Below are 9,541 nucleotides of genomic sequence, written 5' to 3'. Positions count from 1 at the left end.
CGGCGGTGAGGTCAAGGGCGGCGACGGTGTGGTTGAGAGCGGCGGCGGGCGGCGGCGGTGAGGTTGAGGACGGCCTCGGGCGGCGGCGATGAGGGCAGGCTCGGGCTCGGGCGGCGGCGACAGAGGAGTAGGGGAACAGGGGGGAAAGGAGGACTTAGCGAAATTTTGAGCCGGGGGGTGGTTAAGTCGAACTAGCAGAAGGGCTCATAAGGAAATGGGCTATAGCTAACTTATCTATAGCGTGTTTTAGGGAAAGACGCTACTGCTAATGGAAGCAGTTATTTCTTTTGTTTATCCCAATATCAGTAACGCTTTGTCCTGAAAAAACGCTATAAGTCTAAGCAATGTAAAAACATGAAAAATATACATTGGTCATCATTGATCTTTTTGTGTAGAATCTAAATAGTCAACATGAATCCTCACTGTACCTGTATAGGTACATGCGAGGATTCATATTGCAGCCACAAATCCTACACATATAGTTCAATGAAGACCAAGTGCTCGAGATAGATTGAGAAGTAACATATTTAAGGTGGTAAATACCTTGTTCGCTTAGCAGTATGGGACTAAACTTAATTAGTTGCGGTGATACTTAGCAGCAGCGAGTTTTGAAGAAAAACACTGCTACTAAGTACTTTAGCAGTAACGCGTCCCTGGGAAGGGCGCTGCTACTATATCTAGCCTGGAGGCAACACCGTGCTCGTTTCACCTAGAACGCTACTGCTACTGAGATATTAGTAGCGCTGTTTACTGAAGCTCGCTACTGCTAATTAGCAGTAGCGTCTGTTTTTAAACCACGCTGCTGCTAAGATTCTGTGTATAAAGTTTTCCCTAGTAGTGATATGCTGATTGTTGGAAATGGAACAAAGAGGATTGCTCTCCTCAAGAAGGCATTGAGTAAATCATTTGCCATGAAGGATTTAGGACCAGCTAAGGAAATACTTGGCATAAAGATCTCCCGTGACAGATCAAAGAAGCTGCTTTGGCTCTCACAGGAAAGATACATTGAGAAGTACTTGAAAGGTTCAATATGAAAGATGCAAAATCTGTTATCTCTCCGCTTGCAGGCCATCACAAACTGAATTCAAAACAATGTCCTACAAGCAAGAAGGAGAAAGAACAAACGAGGAAAGTACCTTACCAATCTGCTGTGGGCAGATTGATGTATGCCATGGTATGCAGTAGGCCTGACACTGCCTATGTAGTTGGAGTTGTTAGCCGGTTCATGACAAATCTAGGTAAAGCTCACTCAGAAGCAGTGAAGTGGATTCTCAGGTATCTCAAGGGTACTTCTACATCTTGTTTATGCTTTGGAAGCGGTGATCCTGTATTGCAGGGCTATACATATGCAGGTTACGCAGGTGACAAGGATCATAGGAAGTCCACATCTGGATACTTGATGACTTATGCAGGGGGAGCAGTGTCATGGCAATCAAGATTGCAGAAATATGTTTCTACATTAACTACAGAAGCTGAGTACATTGCAGCAGTTGATGCTGCCAAGGAAGTTTTGTGGATGAAGAACTTCTTGCAAGAGCTCGGCATGAAGCAAGAGAAGTATGTTCTATTTTGTGACAGTCAGAGTGCTATTCGTCTTGCCAAGAATTCAAGCTATCACTCTCGAACCAAGCACATTGATGTGAGGTATCATTCGATTCGAGATGTTGTGAGTCTCAAGTTGCTGAAACTTGAGAAGATCCATACCGACTACAATGGTTCGGATATGATGACTAAGATATTTCCAAATGAGAAGCTAAAAGTATGTTGCAAGGTAGCAGGCATGGCGGTGCCCCCTCTCATGAGTCAGAGGGGGAGATTTGTTGGGATATCCTCGTCATGTGGGCTGTGAGGAGATGACCACTTGAGGCCTTTTAGGCAGCCCAAAGAGGTGCAGAAGCCCACTACCCATTAGGGTTATGACCTAGGGTCATTTTGGACTTTGCACATGAGTGGATGGGGAAGCTTTACCCTCCATCCAGCAGCCACCACCAAGTGTGACGAAAATCAGTTCATCCTCCAAGAGAGAAGAAGAGAGAAAATCAAGAGAGTAAGGGAAGAAGAGGAAGATTGAAGGAAGAAGCAAAGGGAGCTCCTCCCCAAGGTTGTGATGGTCTAGATCCACTACCTTGCCTCCTTCAAGCTTCGGTTCCACCATCTCTGGTGAGATTGTTCCAATCCCTAGTTCTTGAGCCCCAAATCTTGTTGTGTTGATCCAAGATTCAGAAATCTTGATGTATGAGATCCTCTAGTGCTGTCTAGAGAAGAACTTGTTGTATCCCACTTTTGATAATAGTGGAAGAGGGTTTGGGTGGCTTCGGCCCGTGGTTTTTCCCCTCAAGTTGAGGGGTTTTCCACGTAAATCGGGTGTCTCTTTGTTGATGCTTGGTGCTGTTCAAAAACTTACTCCTACCACAAGACACTAGGCTGAGGAGTGTCTTGCCTACTGTTTAACATTTTTTGCCTCCATATATGCTGTTGCATATGTTTCCTTCCATGCTAAGCAACGATCCTTGAGTTAGTACATGATGTGGTGCTGAGATTACTTTGTTTCCGCTGTAGTTATCAATTAACCACAAGTGCATTTGTGTGCTAATTCGCAACACTTCTAGCAGCGGAACAACGGCGATGGTGGTGAACTCCACTCCGCAGGGACTCTGGCTGGAACGCTTATCCTAACTCGCATACAAGGAATCCACGGCAAATTAACAAGCAATCAATTCCGGCATGACCTGCAAACTGGCATGACACGCCAGGTCAGTACATTGAATGTACTTGCAAGCTCACAGCAACCAAAGCAATCAAGACATACAATAGCATCGCAATTACAGGTTAAGCAGGAATTATCATGAGATCCTCATAATAACATGGCATGAACAACATGAACATGATACAGCTAGAACAGCATGAGCATGACATGAACATATAAATCTGACGATACTAGCATGCAACATTATGACACTATATGCACCATTTATTCTGCTCGGGTTACCTCGTAACCATCACATGCATCACTTACCAGCCTCAGACATCACACGATCATATCAGGATCAAATCAAGATTGGTATAAACAATACCATAGTAATCATTAAATGACCACAAGCAGCTTGATCTTTACCCTTGACTCTCGCATAATACCACAAATATCCAACAACTCGGTATCCTTGATACCACGGTGATCATCTCACGATCACGACCAAATATCCATCAACTCGGTATCCTTGATACCACGCTGATCACCTCATGATCACAACCAATCTCTTTCTCATCATCGAACCAGGGTTGTTATTAAGCAAGTTATTATCATTATTGTTGACCCATAGTGTGACCAACTACGAACTGGGCCCTTATCCGCGGGCGCGGCTATCGATAGATTTAATACACTCTGCAGAGGTAGCGCACTTTACCCACACCACGGAACCCATGGCCTCGCACTCCCATTCGGTTAAAGATGCCGTCGACAACCAGCAGCAGATGAGGTGCTTCCATCGTATCACAAGTGAAGCTCAACTCAGACAGTTTCTTCATCTTTGGGGCTTGCTGCAAAATGTCAAACTGGTGCCTGATGATCTAGCGTGTATATATAACAACAGTGACAAACTACAGTAGGGCAGCACTCCGAATTCCTTCACACTGAACACTGAAATAGTAGAAGGATGGTACTATTCAGCAAACAGTAGGCCCATTAGTTCAGGGAACAAGTTATCATCTTTTAATTCCAACTAGCTTTCGGTCATGATAACAAAGGAAACAGGGCTTTACTGAAGCATTTTTTCTAGGGAAACTTTTCAGAACCATCATTGGCTATAGAAATGGGCAACTTACATTCATGGCGGTCAGATTATAGATTGGTGTCCCACAGCTCTTCCACTCCAGATACATTCAGAGGCTCAGTGCTACCTCTTGAGCACTGCGTTGGTTTTTCCCCGAAGAGGAAGGGATGATGCAGCAGAGTAGCGTAAGTATTTCCCTCAGTTTTTGAGAACCAAGGTATCAATCCAGTAGGAGGCTACGCGCGAGTCTCTCGTACCTGCACAAAACAAATAAATCGTTGCAACCAGCGCGATAAGGGGTTGTCAATCCCTACACGGCCACTTACGAGAGTGAGATCTGATAGATATGATAAGATAATATTTTTGGTATTTTTATGATAAAGATGCAAAGTAAAATAAAAGAAAATTAAAAAGCAAAGTAAATAACTAAGTATTGGAAGATTAATATGATGAAGATAGACCCGGGGGCCATAGGTTTCACTAGTGGCTTCTCTCAAGAGCATAAGTATTCTATGGTGGGTGAACAAATTACTGTTGAGCAATTAACAGAATTGAGCATGGCTATGAAAATATCTAGGCATGATCATGTATATAGGCATCACGTCCGAGACAAGTAGACCGACTCCTGCCTGCATCTACTACTATTACTCCGCTCATCGACCGCTATCCAGCATGCATCTAGAGTATTAAGTTAATGAAAACAGAGTAACGCCTTAAGCAAGACGACATGATGTAGAGGGATAAACTCATGCAATATGATGAAAACCCCTTCTTGTTATCCTCGATGGCAACAATACAATACGTGCCTTGCTGCCCCTACTGTCACTGGGAAAGGACACCGCAAGATTGAACCCAAAGCTAAGCACTTCTCCCATTGCAAGAAAGATAAATCTAGTAGGCCAAACCAAAGTGATAATTTGAAGAGACTTGCAAAGATAACCAATCATACATAAACAAATTCAGAGAAGATTCAAATATTGTTCATAGATAGACTTGATCATAAACCCACAATTCATCGGTCTCAACAAACACACCGCAAAAAGAAGATTACATCGAATAGTTCTCCACAAGAGAGGGGGAGAACATTGTATTGAGATCCAAAAAGAGAGAAGAAGCCATCTAGCTAATAACTTTGGACCCATAGGTCTGAGGTAAACTACTCACACTTCATCGGAGGGGCCATGGTGATGATGTAGAAGCCCTCCGTGATCGATGCCCCCTCCGGCGGAGCTCTAGAATAGGCCCCAAGATGGGATCTCGTGGATACAGAAAGTTGCGGTGGTGGAATTAGGGTTTTGGCTCCGTATCTGATCGTTTGGGGGTACGTAGGTATATATAGGAGGAAGGAGTACGTCGGTGGAGCAACAGGGGTCCCACGAGGGTGGAGGGTGCGCCTGGGGGGTTAGGCGCGCCCCCCTACCTCGTGGCCTCCTCTTTTGTGTCTTGACGTAGGGTCCAAGTCTCCTGAGTCTTGTTCGTTGAGAAATCCACGTTCCCGAAGGTTTCATTCCGTTTGGACTCTGTTTGATATTCCTTTTCTTCGAAACCCTAAAATAGGCAAAAAAAACAACAATTCTGGGCTAGGCCTCCGGTTAATAGGTTAGTCCCAAAAATAATATAAAAATGGATAATAAAGCCCAATAATGTCCAAAACAGTAGATAATATAGCATGGAGCAATCAAAAATTATAGATACGTTGGAGACATATCAAGTATCCCCAAGCTTAATTCCTGCTCGTCCTCGAGTAGGTAAATGATAAAAATAGATTTTTTGATGCGGAGTGCTACTTGGCATAATTTTAATGTAATTATTCTTAATTGTGGTATGAATATTCAGATCCGGAAGATTCAAGATAAAGGTTCATATTGACATAAAAATAATAATACTTTAAGCATACTAACTAAGCAATCATGTCTTCTCAAAATAACATGGCCAAAGAAAGTTATCCCTACAAAATCATATAGTCTGGCTATGCTCTATCTTCACCACACAAAGTATTTAAATCCTGCACAACCTCGATGACAAGCCAAGCAATTGTTTCATACTTTTGACATTTTCAAAACTTTTTCAGTCTTCACGCAATACATGAGCGTGAGTCATGGATATAGCACTATAGGTGGAATAGAATGGTGGTTGTGGAGAAGACAAAAAGGGGGAAGATAGTCTCACATCAACTAGGTGTATCAACGGTCTATGCAGATGCCCATCAATAGATATCAATGTGAGTGAGTAGGGATTGCCATGCAACGGATGCACTAGAGCTATAAGTATCTGAAAGCTCAACAAAAGAAACTAAGTGGGTGTGCATCCAACTCGCTTGCTCACGAAGACCTAGGGCAATTTGAGGAAGCCATCATTGGAATATACAAGCCAAGTTCTATAATGAAAAATTCCCACTAGTATATGAAAGTGACGAAATGAGAGACTCTCTACTATGAATATCATGGTGCTACTTTGAAGCACAAGTGTGGTAAAAGGATAGTAGCATTGCCTCTTCGCTCTTTTTCTCTCATTTTTTTGGGCCTTTTCTCTCTCTTTTTTTTATTTGTGGCCTCTTTTTTTTGTCCAGAGTCTCATCCCGACTTGTGGGGGAATCATAGTCTCCATCATCCTTTCCTCACTTGGGACAATGCTCTAATAATGATGATCGTCACACTTTTATTTTCTTAAAACTCAACAACTACAACTCGATACTTAGAACTAAATATGACTTTATATGAATGCCTCCAACGGTGTACCGAGATATGCAATGACTCATGAGTGGCATGTATGAAAGAATTATGAACGGTGACTTTGCCATAAATACGATGTCAACTACATGATCATGCTAAGCAATATGACAATGATGGAATGTGTCATAATAAACAGAACGGTGGAAAGTTGCATGGCAATATATCTCGAAATGGCTATGGAAATGCCATAATAGGTAGGTATGGTGGCTGTTTTGAGGAAGGTATATGGTGGGTGTATGATACCGGCGAAAGGTGCGCGGTATTAGAGAGGGTAGCAATGGTGGAAGGGTGAGAGTGCGTATAATCCATGGACTCAACATTAGTCATAAAGAACTCATATACTTATTGCAAAAATTTACAAGTTATCAAAGCAAAGTATTACGCGCATGCTCCTAGGGGGATAGATTGGTAGGAAAATACCATCGCTCGTCCCCGACCGCCACTCATAAGGAAGACAATCAATAAATAAATCATGCTCTGACTTCATCACATAACGGTTCACCATACGTGGATGCTACGGGAATCACAAACTTTAACACAAGTATTTCTGATATTCACAACTACTAAACTAGCACAACTTTAATATCACCATCTTCATATCTCAAAACAATTATCAAGCATCAAACTTCTCATAGTATTCAACACACTCATAAGAAAGTTTTATTATTATTCTTGAATACCAAGCATATTAGGATTATTTAAGAAAATTAACATGCTATTTAAGACTCTCGAAATAATCTAAGTGAAGCATGAGAGATCAATAGTTTCTATAAAACAAGTCCACCACCGTGCTCTAAAAGTTATAAGTGAAGTACTAGAGCAAAACTATATAACTCAAAAGATATAAGCGAAGCACATAGAGTTTTCTAACAAATTCCAAATCATGTATGGCTCTCTCAAAAGGTGTGTACAACAAGCATAATTGTGGTAAACTAAAAATAAAGACTCAAATAATACAAGACGCTCCAAGCAAAACATATATCATGTGGTGAATAAAAATATAGCTTCAAGTAAAGTTATCGATAGAAGTAGACGAAAAGAGGGGATGTCTTCCGGGGCATCCCCAAGCTTTGGCTTTTAGGTGTCCTTAGATTATCTTGGGGGTGCCATGGGCATCCCCAAGCTTAGGCTCTTGCCACCCCTTCTTCCATAATCCATCAAATCTTTACCCAAAACTTGAAAACTTCACAACACAAAACTTAAAGTAGAAAATCTTGTGAGCTCCATTAGCGAAGGAAAACAAAAGACCACTTCAAGGTACTGTAATGAACTCATTATTTATTTATATTGGTGTTAAACCTACTGTATTCTAACTTCTCTATGGTTTATAAACTATTTTACTAGCCATAAATTCATCAAATAAGGAAACATCACACGAAAACAGAATCTGTCAAAAACAGAACAATCTGTAGTAGTCTGTAGCTAGCGCAAGATATGGAACCCCAAAAATTCTAAAATAAATTTCTGGACGTGAGGAATTTATCTATTAATCATCTTCAAAAATAATTAACTAAATAGCACTTTCCAAATAAAAATGGCAGCAGTTCTCGTGAGCGCTAAAGTTTCTATTTTTTACATCAAGATATCAAGACTTTCCCCAAGTCTTTCCAACGGTTCTACTTGGCACAAACACTAATTAAACACAAAAAACACAACCTAAACAGAGGCTAGATAAACTATTTATTACTAAACAGGAGCAAAAAGCAAGGAATAAAAATAGAATTGGGTTGCCTCCCAACAAGCGCTATCGTTTAACGCCCCTAGCTAGGCACAAAAAGCAAGGATACATTTAGGTATTGCCATCTGTGGTTAGTAATTCTTCAATGAGGCATCTACCATCCTTAGGAATTTATTTCTTTTTAGTTATTATCAAACTTTTAGGCAGAAGATCGAAAAATTCATTTGTAACAAATGGTTCCTTAATGCTCCCCTACCTCGTGGCCTCCACTTTTGTGTCTTGACGTAGGGTCCAAGTCTCCTGGGTCTTCTTCGTTGAGAAAATCACGTTCCCGAAGGTTTCATTCCGTTTGGACTCCGTTTGATATTTCTTTTCTTCGAAACTCTAAAATAGGCAAAAAAAAACAATTCTTGGTTGAGCCTCCGATTAATAGGTTAGTCCCAAAAATAATATAAAAGTGGATAATAAAGCCCAACAATGTCCAAAACAGTAGATAATATAGCATGAAACAATCAAAAATTATAGATACGTTGAAGACGTATCACTCAGTGACTACTTTATTGGTAATATGCACCATCTGTTCATCCGTGCATTTTTTTTTAGAAAAGGAGGTCACCCCCCGGCCTCTACATCGGAGAGATGCATACGGCCATGTTCACCCGTGCCCTGAAACTGAATATTGAATTGAAAACAACTGGGTGCTTATATTTTAGTTGTGCCCGAATCTCCCATGACAGTTTAGTTGCCAAACAAAGGCACATTCAAGGCAGTGGTTGCCTGAATGAATGGTTGCATTCACCATTTGTTCATGCCTGGACGTATCGGTATTAAAATCGATTGCCTGTTTACCAAAAGGTGCTATGCCAATAACATCAAGCAAACTGCTAAGAGTCTTTGCACCAACAACAAACACACGATCGCGGAAAGGAAGAACAATTCTCACACATCCGGCAGGGTGGCCTGGCCTGTCAGCAGTTTGGCTCACGATCTCAATTTGTAAACCAAGCATCTTTGCGCTGGCATATAAGATGTTGCTAATTACTCTTCCTATGACGCTGACACGATTTAGGCCTCAAGAAGGAATGTGTAGCCAGCACGAAGAAGGGAACAAACGAGGCAGCATGTAAGATGTGTAGTCTTACATGAATCAACGTTGACTAGAATAAATGTAACCGGTTTTCTACATCAACGTTAACACATTTTTTTCAACATCCCTTCTTCTCTTTTTTTTCTATTTTCTTTCTATTTTTTCTTTTCTTTGTTCTCAGCAAGGTAGAGCTAACATCTCCCTTTTTTTTTCTTTTTCACCAAGATGTCCATGTAGTGATATTCTCACCGTCCTCCCCCACAGTGGCGGAGCT

This window comes from Triticum dicoccoides, chromosome 1A (genome assembly GCF_002162155.2).
Source record: "Triticum dicoccoides isolate Atlit2015 ecotype Zavitan chromosome 1A, WEW_v2.0, whole genome shotgun sequence".
Lineage (NCBI taxonomy): Eukaryota > Viridiplantae > Streptophyta > Magnoliopsida > Poales > Poaceae > Triticum > Triticum dicoccoides.
Note: the sequence above shows the minus strand (reverse complement) of the source record.